At 53.5% G+C, this 12,892-nt stretch overlaps 1 long non-coding RNA gene across 1 annotated transcript; it reads left to right on the forward strand.

The window, feature by feature from the left end:
* The first annotated feature begins 3,465 nt into the window (after nucleotides 1-3,465).
* LOC125106025 (uncharacterized) lies at nucleotides 3,466-9,258 on the forward strand. The gene is made up of 3 exons (XR_007129208.1): nucleotides 3,466-3,529; nucleotides 5,130-5,221; nucleotides 8,840-9,258. It is a non-coding gene; the product is annotated as an uncharacterized LOC125106025 (long non-coding RNA).
* Nucleotides 9,259-12,892: the final 3,634 nt, after the last annotated feature.

Here is a 12,892-nt window from a genome sequence, read left to right on the forward strand (position 1 = left end):
AGTTTTCCTGTCTGTCCAACGCAAGGGATAGCTGTCCCCACCTCCCACAGGGAGGAGTGGCAAGGGCTAACCAAGTTATTTCATACACGGTGCCTAAAATAGTCCCCAGTAACTGTTAGCTGTCCCTGACGGTCACTTTCTGAGTGGGGTTCCACATTTGTATGTTTCAAAACCACAGAGCGAGCCGAGGTACAGGGACAGAGCCCCGGCAGCCGCTGGCCCTCGCTCACAGCTGGACCCTCTCACCGGCTTCCTGTGTGTCCTCCAGGAGTCTCCACGGACACAGACTTAGAGAAGGGTATTGGTTCCCCCTGGTATAATGCAGCGAAGCCCTCACACCAGCTTTCTCTTGCTGTGTATCGGATCCCCACAACCTCAGCAGGAATAACACTGGCCTTCGGCTCACGGCTTCTCTGGGTCAGGAGTCGGTGGCTCAGGGCCCTCTGCTCAGGCTTCACTGGCCACCATCAGCCTGTCCACCAGGCTGCGGTCTCATCGGACCCCGGGGTCCCCTTCCAGGCTTGTTCAGTGCTTTGCACTTACAGGACTGGGGCGATCGGCTTTCTTGCTGGGTGTCAGCTGGGAGGCCACTTTGAGCTCCCAGAGGTCCCCACAGTTCTGACCACAGGCCCCTTGCACGTCCCTATCCCTCAAAACCAGGGTCTCTTGCTGCCATCTGCCATGGGGGATGCAAATGTCAAATGACATAACCCAACCACAGGAGTGACACCTGTCACCACTGCTATGTTCTGTTGGTGAGAAGCAAGACACAGGGCGTGTGACACCCAAGGAGACGGAATTACACAGACGAGGCCCATGGGGGTCATCCTGGGTGTGTCGGTCTGCCCTGACACTGCTTTACACATTGAGGCTTTTCTCATCTACATTTTTTTGGTTGTTGCCCAGATCACACCTCCCTCCAAAGGAAAAGTTTACAATGGCTGAGGAAAGCCACCGAATAAGCTGTATCCCACGTGTGGTCACCTCAAGAGAGATCGGTGTGTGTGTGCGCGCGTGTTTGGGGGGAAGTTCAACAGTTCCTGAACTTCCAACTAAAAAATCCAGGACTCCAAATTGCTGGTTCCTGGTCTGGGTTGTAAACACCAGGCCCTTGGCCCACCTTCTCCCTCCCCACTTGCAGAGCGTTTTTTAATGCCCTGCTTTGTGTTCTAAAGATACTGACGGATTTAAGTAGAAGCGATGAATCACTGCATGGAAGACATCAGCAACCTATAAATAGTGCAAGCTGTTGACAGCGAGAGTCCCACACGGGAGCATCACTCCCCCAAACCCAAGCCCTGGTCACCTGTCCGTCCGAGTGCTCATCCCGCAGCCACCCAGCAGGCCTGGGTCACCGGCCCCTGGAAGACTGGACGGGTGGCGGCCACAAAGGAGGAGCCAGCCAGGCCCCCTTGGGAGCATACCAGAGGGGTCTTCCTGCTGTCATCAGGCCGTGTCTTGGAAGCAGGCACTGGGTTCCCCTTCATGGGACACGTTTACACAGAGAGGAGGGGTCCCTAGAGCTGTTCATCCTTATCTTTTAAGTACAAGTTATCAACAGGCAGTGAAAGACACAGACTATGAGAGTACAGGTCTCTGAGTTTTGACAGGTGTATGCACCAGGTAAGCAATAAAGATCCAGAACATTCCCAGCAGCCCAGAAAATTCCCTCCTGCTTCTTCCGTCCTCCCACCACCCCACCCCTGCAGAGCCAACCACTGCTCTGGTTTCTATCCCTGAGCACTAGTTTGCTGGGGGCGCCTGGACGGCTCAGGCCGTTAAGCGTCCGGCTCTTGATCTCAGCTCAGGTCATGATCTCGGGGATCAGCCCCGTGTGGGGTTCCATGCTGGGCGTGGAGCTTATTTAAAAAAAAAAAAAAGATTACTTTCTTTCTGTTCTGGGAACTTTACATCAATGACATATTACAGTCCAGACTCGTTTGCGCCTGGTTTTTTTCACTTGACATCATTTCTGGGGGATTCATCTGTGGTGTCGTGAGTATATTTAGGTCTCCTTGGAATTACATGAAGATTTCATCACCGGTTGCGTATAAAGTTCTAGCTTCTCCTGGCTCTGTAGGTCTACCACCACCAGAGACTTTGGAATCTGAGATTTGAAAACCTCCAGAATGCTACACCAGCGGTCAACAGAAAATCTCAAGCCGCGGTGCCCGCAGACCTTCAAAATCCAGGTGCCCAGATGGAATCTGTCCTTGCGAAAAAGTCCTGCACCCAAGAATGGGGGTGCCACCCACCCACCTGGCTCTCAGAGACCTGCGCCTGGGTGGCCCCCGCCTCTCCATCTCCCCCATCCACGTGTGAGCCAAGCCCCTGGATGGGGTGGTAGGGGGTGGTGGGCAGGGAGTCAGAGTTCTAAAATCTCTCTCTGTATTTCCTGTCATCCCCAGGACCCTGACCAGGAGCAGGGACAGAGACAGCCCAGAGGATGGACCTAAAATCCCAGCCTAGTGGGGACATTTCTAGCGAGGCTTGGGGAACTCTCCCAGCTCGGAGAGGTGCATGGACTGGAGGGGAGCACAGAGAGGCAGATGCTGCTGGAGGACGCGGTGGGAGGGCAGAGGAGGGGCAAAGAGGAGAGAGAGGAGAGTGGAGCGTGATGCTGGGGTTCCATCAAGGGCAATCAGGTCATCGGTGGGTCACATGGGAGCCACAGGATGAAGGGACACTTTGGTGCCGGGGGGAGTCACCTGTTTGTGTGGGGCTGGAGCCCAGGGGGCGACTTCAGGAGGGTCTCTCCCATGAGTGCATGGAGAGGTATGAGTGGATGGATTGGGGGTAAGTTTAGGCATCATCAGCAATGGACCAGACAGCAGTTTCTACAGAGGAGGGGAAGGTCAGCTGTGAGGGGTGCGAGAGGGGCAGTGGGCGGTCCCCAGAGGTCACAGAAGAGCTGCCGGGGGCTCTGGCTCTGGCTGGGCCACGGGTTGGCCTTGCCAGCTCCCCTCGTTCCTGTTGGTCTCCCCAGCTTCCCAAGCTGCAAGTAAGGGAGCACTGGGCAAGATGGTCTCCCAAGCCCCTGCCCCGGGTGACCCTGTATCTGTGTAGGATCCCTGGATCTCTAGGGCTGGATGTGGGGTTTTTTGTTTTGTTTTGTTTTGTTTTATGCATCCAATAACTATGAAGCAAAGTACGGCAACACGACAGTCAGAAGAACCGGAGATCGGGAGTCGTTTATTGATCAGACATGTAAATCCAAAAGAAATACATGCATTTTCCCATCAGTTATGTCATGCAGACTGCGGTTGTCGAGGGGAAGGACATCAAGAAGTGGTGACGGGCTCTCGGTCACGCGTGCGCACACGCGCGGTCACACCCCCAGCCCCACTCTTACACGACTCCGCCGCCCACTAGCAGAAACGGCCCTGGACTGTACGTGTCACATCCCTGAGCTTCAGCTTCCGGGTCGACGGAAGGGGGATCACGGCAGATACGGAGATCACGGGGTCGTCGTTAATCAGACTGAGCGAGCCCAGGGAGGCACCTGGAGCCTGCACACAGTAGGAGCTAAGTAAGTACCAGCAATCACCAGCCTCACGGTCCTCGCTCTGACCGGAGAGCCCCGGCTGCGTCCTTAACCCCAGATCCGCCCCCTCCCCTCTCCTGTCCCCCTTCCTGTCCAGTCAAGAGCCATATTGTTTTCTCACCGGACAGTATCCGCCTCCTTGGGGATCATTCCTGTTCCAAGTAGGACTGGTCTTAAAGGCTTATAACTAATGACCAGAACCGCAGTGTTTGCGACCCAGCCCACACCTTCTGGTTTTCCCCGGGAGGGAGCTTAGGTGGCCGGGTGCAGTCGGGGTGACTGTGAGGGACTCAGCGGACTCATCTCTGCCCTGGGGGTGGGGGGGGCGGGGGGCGGGGAGGGCAAGGATCTCTGTCCTCCTTCCCCGTGCATCGCGGTGGAGCCAACAGCAGCTGACCCTGCTTCCCGCTCTGAATCAGTGACAACGTCTCGGTGCTTGACCCTGACTAAGATCCGTGCTGGTCAGGATGCCCTGCCCTGCGGAGAGCCGCGGCTGTGGCTGTCAGGAGGCAGTGTTTTGGTCTCCGTGAGGGTCGTAAGTGATGCTGCCGGCAGACCAAAGGGAGCGAGTGCCAGTAAGTTCCCATTGGGGGGTGGGGAACAAAGGACAACTGCCAGCGCCCCATGAGGGATGGCGTGGTCCCCCATTCCCCTTCATCAGATAAGACCCCAAGAAGGTCAGGACAACCTGTGATCGGGGGGTGCCGTCCAGGCGAGCGGGCGGAAACTGATGGACACTTTGCTCCTTACAAAATCTCACATCCGCACTGGAAGGCGGGAATTATCTCCTCTGGATAATTTACCCTCTGGATAAACGAGGGCTCGAGTGTTGCTGGGCTGTGCGTGGCTCATTTTATTTATACGGTTGACCTGCCTGTAACTTGTGCCAGAGCTCCCCCCGCCCTGCCCCCGCCTGGCAAAGTGGAACTGACAGGACTCAATTCACAGAGATCCCGCTAGGGATCTGTTTGTCGGGGGACAACACACACAGCCACCAGCGACATCCATTCCAAGGGAAGCCTCACTTCTGGCCACAGATAAACTGTTGCTTCTTCATTTGGCTCACAGACCGCCTTCCCCTGGGCCAATGGCTCGTTTTTTTCTTGGAGAGGTGGGAGGTGGGTGTGACATTTTTGACTGCTATTTTCACGCGTCTTAGTCACTGCGGGCAGCTCACAAGCCGGCAAAAGCCTTCCCACTGCCTGGTGCTGGTTATTCCTGACTCGACGGCGGGCTGACTCCCCGACCAGCTGAAGACAGTGACAAGCGCTTGTCCCTTCTCCAGGGCCCGGTGAGGACGGGGGCCATAACTCTTTGCAAGGTGAAGAAAGACAAACCTGGGCTCAGGGACCAAGCCAACCCCATGGGCATCTGGCCTCTTTGGAGATCCATTACCAGCTCGCTCGCTCTTCTGGAACATTCTCTAGCACTGGAAACAGTGAAGACCAGACCCTGACTATTGAAAACAGATGCCCAGAATCCCTGAGGTTCGTGCTTAAAACTTGTGAGAGGCCCCCCAGGTTCCTACTCTGAGGCATTGACTTTTATTTTGGATACAATTTAACAGCCTTGATCTTCTCGCTAGGGCGGATTCAAAGCAAGGAATTCCTCGCTGCACCGCCTGCTGGGGAAGAGATTAAAGCATTGAGCTGTCGATTACACTAGATGCATCTTAAGGTACCTTCCAACCCCACACATGCGAATTTCCATAATCCTTAGTATAAACCATTATGAAAGAAATTTATATAATGGACACAGTTTTACAATTCACTTCTCAGCACCAAGCAAAGCAAACATTTCCTCCCAATTTTTTTTTTTTTTTAAATTTTGGGAGCGTATGCACTCCCTCATGTTCCTTCTCCCTGCTCTTTTTTCCTTTTTTGTCTTTTTTGGGAAGCAGTTCGGTTCCATGAAGGAAGCCCTGGCACCAGGTCCCAAACCCGATATTAAGAGTGTGGCTTGGGATATGTCATTTAACCACTCTGGGCTTGTCCGCTTTTCAATAGAACAGAGATCTGCGTGTTTACTGACGTTTATTGAGCAACAACTATATGCCAGGAGCACCTCTAGGTCCTGAGGAACTGGTGAGAAGAGGTTTGATGGGGTTTCGCTGCATCCTAGGGAGCATGGGGGCAGGGAGAAGACACAGAGCCGCCAAGCAAGGCCATGAGTGTGCCGGGTTCAGATCACAGCACGTGTCGTGAAGGGAATAAGCAGGTCGGTGGGGAGGAAGCTAACTAAGATGCTGTGGTCTGGGAGGCTGGGCCTCTTGGAACTGTCAGAATGGTCAGTGCGTGTCCACTGCAAGAAGAGTTAGAAAGCCCACACTCCAAGCAGACGTCGGCAAGCTGAGTGGGAGTGCAGGGCGTTCGAGGAAGAAAAAGGAGGGGAGGGGTTAACAATCCCTCCTACCTCAAATGGGAGCCCCCATGAGGGAACGAGCCTGCACGACCTCCAGGACCAAGGGATTCCGCAGCTCAGTGATGCCGTCAAGGACCCAGGCTCTTTCCCATCCTTTGCTCTGCCATCCAATGTGCCATTCATTCATTCATTCATTCAATAAATATATCTCAAACCCCTATTGGGGTAGAACGATGAACACAACAAATTGCTCAGTCATAGAAACTCACTCCTGGGAAGAGAGCAGATCACAAACAAATATAGGGTGTCTCGGGGAGACGTGTACTTTGAAGAACAAGAAGGCAGGAAGGGTGTTCATGGCGACGGGGAAGGCAGGTGTTCTAGAGTAGTCATGAGCAGTCTTGGGATGCCTGAGCAGGGGCCCCCAGGAGGAAGGAAGGATCCACGTAGGTGGTTGGGGTAGTCATTCCCAGGCAGAGGGGACAGCTTGGGATGTTGGAAAATCCCACAGGTCAGTGTGGCTGGAATATGGGAAGCAACTCTTCCAAAAGGCGATTCCTCAAGGAAAAAGGAACCATCTGTTTTCCTTTCTACACGAGGGTCTGAGCTCAGGCTGCTCTAACAAAATGCTACAGACTTGGGGAGCTGAACCCGCAGATGTCTATTTTCTCCAGTTCTGGGGGCTGAGAGTCAGAGAGCAGGGGTCCAGCATCCCCTCTGATGCACGACTTTGGGTGGCACATGACGTCACTTTGTCTGACTTCCGGTGGGACTTCGATCCCACATGCTACAACCTTCACCACCTCCCAGGTGTCTCATGCACTCTTCTCTTAGGTTTTTCATTCTATTTTCTCTTTTCTCTCCTGGATATATTATGCAAAGATGTCTTCCAGCTCATCAATCTTCAGTTACTAACAATTAGCTACTAAAGCCATCTACTGAGTTCTTAGTTTTATGTATTGAGTTTTTCAGTTCTAGAATATTCATTTCATCCATTTTTATAAATTCTTGCTCTCTCTTAAAGATTCTCCACCATCACCTCTAGTCTTGGAAATATGAATCACTTATATTGTGATTTTCATGTCTGATGACTCTAGTTTTGGGTCATCTGTGGGTCTGTTTCTATTGCCACTTTTTTCTTCTGCTTTTGTTTCTTGGTAGACCTGATGATTTTTTTTAAAAGATTTTATTTATTTATTTATTTGACAGAAAGAGATACAGCGAGAGAGGGAACACAAGCAGGAAGAGTGGGAGATGGAGAAGCAGGCCCCCCACCGAGCAGGGAGCCCGATGTGGGGCTCGATCCCCATGACCTGAGCTGAAGGCAGACGCTTAATGACTGAGCCACCCAGGTGCCCGACCTGGTGATTTCTTACTGAATGCCAGACGTGTAAAAACTTCAAGGACTCTGGATGATGTTCATCTTCCTCCAGACAGAAATTGCCTTAGATCTTAGCAGGTGCTTAGCTAGGGATGGAACGGACTCGAGGCTGTATTTCAGTTTCTGTAAGGCTTGGTCTATTTCAGGTTTGCACTTTCCCTCGGGTGGACCATGTAGGGTTGTTTCCCAGGAAAGAGTCTCAGTTGTTCATCAGACCGCTCCTCCCTGGGGGTGCTGAACACCAGTTCTTGTCTTCCAGCACTGAGAAACGGCCAAATACCTGATTGCCTTCCCAGGCTCTTGGCAGCCACTTTCTGCTCAGTTTCTCATCCTCGGAGCACAGGTGGTTTACAAATTAGTAAATCACTTGAGAAGCACAGCTGCTGTGTGTCTCTCTGCCTCTCTTCTTTCCCAAATTGTGGACCCTCAAGTCCTGGTTGCCCTAGTCGCCCTGATTTCTTTTGTCTCCCCAGTTCTGTGAGAAAGCCGAGAGCTGTTAACCGTCACTGCCTACTGGCTTCTCAGCTTCTTGCTTTATGCTTCTTAGGGATCCGCAGATGTCTCGAGGGAAGGAGGTATAGAACATGAGTCCCCTTCTCTCTGGGGTCTTGATCTCTCATGTTCTACTTGACTTGGTATATTATATTATACCATATTATTATTATTATTTTATAATATTATATCATGTTACTTTATATTATGTCTCATATCCTTGCTCCAGACATGAAAAGCTTAGGTGTGCTGTGACTTCTGTAATCTTGTCTCAGGGCATCCTGACTTACAATGTCTCTCTCTCCCTCCCCACTTAGCTGGTGCCACAGGCAAGTGCCTCATGCTGGGCTTTTCTATGGCTGGAGGAGCATCAGAAGCTCATGGGTACAGTGTGGATAGTAGGGAAAGTAGGAGCCTCGGTCTGTGCAACAGGACGGGAATGAATAAGGAAGCACTTTCTCTCCCAGACCAAAAACATCTTCCAGCTTCCCAGTCCCCAAAATTCCATCTTTGGAGAATACCCCTTTGTCCCCATTAAATTGCAAATGCTTCCTGATAAAAGCCACTAACTGTCATCAGTTTCTGGATATGGCTTATTACCTCTTTTCAGCCAGACTGCTCATTTTGAAACTAGGTTTTCAAAAGGAGGGGCATGGAGGGACAACACAGGCATGGGGGTGCCATCACGAAGGGGGCAGCCTTGCCTGGGCTCAGGCTTTCAGCATTCCTGCTGAAACTTACAGGACCTCCTGAATGGACCCCTCCTTCCTCCAGGCCTCCAGTCTCTCCCCAACAAATCTGTTTTCTAGGCTATCTCCAGATTATTCCAAAGTGTGAATTTGTTCATTTTCTTATTATAAAAGTTAAGGCATGCTCATTAAAACAAATAGGGACAATATAAAGAAGAAATTATTCCAAACTCAACCATCCAGACTTCCATATTTTTAAATATGCATATAGATAGGATACCAGTCAGCTATTGCCACAAAAGTACACTTTGTAACAAACCATCCCAGAACGTAGTGGCCTGAAACAACAATCATTTATTTTGTGAACTGTAGGTTGTCTAAGGTCTGTTGATCCAGGCTGTGCTCAGCTGAGAGGCTCTGCTGATCTTGGCTGGAGAGTTTGATCTGGCATCACTCCTTCTCCTCCCGGGACCAGTGGCAAACCTGAGAATTCCCTTCTCGTGGCTCGAGCATAGGCAGCAGACATCAAGTGGAAGCACTGTCTGGATTGAGTCACCATCTCTTCCATCTTATTCTGTAGGCAGAATAAATCACGTGCCCAAACTCAGTCCACAGACACGCAGGTGTGCTCCACCCATGCTGGGAGGGCACTGTGAAATTGCAAGGACAAGGGCATGGCTAGGAGGGGCACGGAACTGGGCCGGTAATGCTATCTACTGTCTGGGTGATAAACACTGCTGGGCAAGCTGCATTTTCTTTTTCACTTAATAGACTGTAGCCATCTTTTCAGGTCAAAAACTACTACTCTGCCTTGTTATGCTTAATGATTGAAGAATGTTTCCATACCTGGGTATGCTTTAATTTATTTAAATTAAATTATATTTATTTTAATTTATAGTAACATATATAATACATATATAGTATATATATAAATACAGTAATATCCAGAACTGTAACTATATAGTTTCAAAATTCAGTCCTGGCCATATAACTCTTTAACTTGTAACTTTTCAAGATCCCCGTCTTAGTCCAGGCTGCTAGGACAAAATACCATAGACAGGGGGCTTAAACAACACACGCTCCTTGCTCGTGGCTCCGGAGGCTGGGAAGTCCGAGATCAAGGTGCCGTCCGACTTGGTGCCTGGTGAGAGCTCTTTTGAAGACATCTCTTGTGGGCACTGCCTCCTTGCTGGGCCCTCACACGGCAGAGAGAGAGGTCATCTCTCATGTGTCTTCTTACAAGGGTGCTGATCTCATTCAGGAGGATACCACCATCATGACCTCACCCCCCACCCCAAAGGCCCTGCCTCCTAGTACCATCATACTGTTGATGAGGACTGCGACATATGAATTTTGGAGTAACACAAACATACAGCCAGTAGCAGGTTCCATGTCAGGCAAAATCCAAAGTCCAAAGGTGCTATCTGAGATCCATGGTCCTCCACTGCCCGGTTCAGACAACAGCTCCCATCCCATCTCCTCTGCACCATGTTCTCCTCACCCCTCAGACCCTGCACAGTAGTCACTGTGTCCCTTCATTTCCCCCGACCCCTGTACTGTAACAGGGAATCCCCAAATCAGCGGCTGAACCCAGAGGGCTGGCGCTCACTTGTGCTCCCATAGCCGCCATCTGTGGTTCTGGGGGTGTCCTTTTCCAGGCATCACTCAGTCCCTATGAACCTTCACGGAGGGCACCCTGGGTCCCAACATCAAGCCAGCAGTCGGGGAAAGAGAGTGGAAAGGACTCAGGGGTCAGGCTCAGAAGTGGTGGAATCGCCTTTGCCCACCTTCCCAGGCATGTGTCCTTCCTGCGAGGAAGCTGGCAGAGGTCACCCGGCCATGTGCCCCGGAAGCAGCAGGGCATGCTTCACCCGGAAGCGTGTGACCTGGGCATGACGGACCATGATCTGGCGCCTTAGGTGTATCTGACCTTCCTCCTGGGATACCTCATCCCCACCGGGCTTGCTCATCACACATTCAGGCCACTCAGAGCTCTCCCCAAGGAGCCCCTTCTCGCTCCAGGCTGAGTCACACCCTCTCCAGACCCCCGGGCCGGCTGGGGAGGTGTTTCACTGGAGCATCTGCTCAGAATCATGGAAGGACACCGAGTCTGTGCCCACCATGCCCAAGCCCAGGGCCGAGACTGCTCAGCAGGAGAAGGGACATTGGAACTGGGTCTGGAGGAAGAGCAAGGGTGACACAGAGTCATTCCATCTGCTGGGGGGTAGCTGTTAACTGAGTTATCCTCAGCCAGTGGCATGGGGAGAGCAGGGGTGAGTACGTCTTTCTTTAGCATATACACCCCCATCCCCGACAGCCTTCTGGGCTTCTCTGAGCCCCCACCTCTGCCCTCTGTCACCGCGGCCATGAGAGGCGCTCCACATGCCACGTGTTAGATGGAGAATCGCAGGGAAGCGCGGGGTGGAGGAGGCCCCCCTTGGCCATAGAGGCCCCCCAGGTGCCTGGTGGGTGAGGGCAGGTGGACAGGCAGGGGTGCTGAGGGGCGGGAGCCTCTGTCCCATCCCAGGCTTCACCACCTCCCTCCATGCCCGGGCCTGGTTCCCTCTGTACCTGGACTTCCAGGAGCAAACTCGATGGACAGATCCCTCCATCAGAGGGAGGAGAGAGCGCGAAGAAGGGCAGGACCCCCAGGGCCTCAGGCTCCCTGCGGTTGCGCCCACACTCTCAGCCCCTCCTTGGAATTTTCCATTCCCTCGGAGCAGTAACCGCTATTCCACAGCCCACCTGCTTTCCTGGCGGGGCTGCTCCTTCCCTGCAGCTTCTCTTGCCCAGACCTCACCACCCCCCCACCCCTCTCCATGCTGCCCACTCACCTCCCCTCTACCACCACCACCCAGGGAGCAAATTCAAAAGGGCATTAGCTCCCAGGTCATGGCCCTTCCAGCTGCCACCGCCTTCCATCCTGCCTTGTCTGCTCCCTCCTCCCGGGCGGGCTCCACAGCCTCCCGCCCCCACTCTCTACGTGCATTTGTCTACCCACTCCCGAAAGGCCTTTGTGATCACGTTCCTGCCTCCGTTACACCCTGTTAGTGCGGACCCGTCGTCACATCCTTACCTGCCTGCTTTCCCCCACCGGCCTCCCAGCTCCCCGCTTTCTGGGTGCTGGGTGTCTCCCTCCAGACCCACAGAGTCCCTCTGCCCGGCTCCCACCCCATCATTGGACCAAGTTCCTTTTCACCCTCCTGGCCACAGCAGGTCTAGCAGACTTTCATTTCCCCCAGTGACTCCTGCCCGCGCCCCCCACCCCGCAAGGGCTCTCATCCTCTGTACTCCCCTCTAGACTGTCAGCCCCTTGGGGACAGCGTACCTCCCGGTGTTGCTGCAGCGGGTGGGGTACCTGCCATGTTGGGGCTTCGTGGCCATGTGAGCAAGCGGGTGGGAAGCCAGGGGATGAAGTCGGTGGGAGAAGAGAAGGGAAGGGAGGAGGGGACGCAGAGAGGGAGCGGGGCCGAGAGGCCCCTCGGGAAGGGGAAGGAAACCACAGCAGCAGAGTCAAGGGGGAGCAGAAGAGGAAAGGGGGGGAGCGGAGGGGGCGCACAAACTGCCTGAAGACCCCGTGGCCTGGAGACCTCTGACCACGCACTCCGGCACCCCCACACCCGGGGAAGGGGCCTTTTGGCGGAGAAGCAAGGACAGGTGGCGGCGGCAGCTGCAGAAGGTCCTACTGTAGGGCTTTTGGTGTCCTTGAAGTAGCAGAAAAGGAGAGAGAGGAAAAGCCACCCCTGCACCGGGGGTATCCTTGGGTTATCTCAGGGCAATGGGGGAGGGGCCTGAGGTGTGAAACCCGGCAGCTGCCGGGTTCCCAGAGGGCCGACCACACCACCTCTGCAGGGCCTCGGGGAAGGAAGCCTCTGCTCTCGGACCCATTTCCAACCAGACAGTTCTTCTGGACCCTTCCACGGTTCTGGGGGATCTGCACCCTCAAAAAAGTTCGAGACTGTCCCCAACACACAGCTGTCCCTGCCTCCTTCCCAAGGCTTCTCGTGGACGGCTAACCCTGCTCCTTTCTTCTGGCCGCATCGAGACACAGTCTTATTTAGGTCTTCCTCTCCTTAACATGTCACAGCCCCCCCCCCCGAATGTGGAGGACTTCGATGCCCCGAAGGTGGCATCTCGTCCTCCCCTCCCACCCCGTCCCATACACTTGTGGGGGCCGAGGACTGACGCCTTAAGCCATGGATCCGGGAAGCGCTAGAGCCCCCCAGCCTCTCATTGTCTTTTCATTCTTTTCCAAGAACCTCATCTCCAAAACTGCCCAGAACCAAGCTCTTGATGTTTTCCCCCTGGTTCTGCTCCCCTCCCATTCTCCCCACGTTGGTAAATGAAGTGCCGCCCACCAGTTACTCACACGGCATTCATCCCTGACAAAGGCTCCTTCCCCTCCATCTCCACCAATTTCAGGAC

Source organism: Lutra lutra, chromosome 8, assembly GCF_902655055.1.
Source record: "Lutra lutra chromosome 8, mLutLut1.2, whole genome shotgun sequence".
NCBI lineage: Eukaryota > Metazoa > Chordata > Mammalia > Carnivora > Mustelidae > Lutra > Lutra lutra.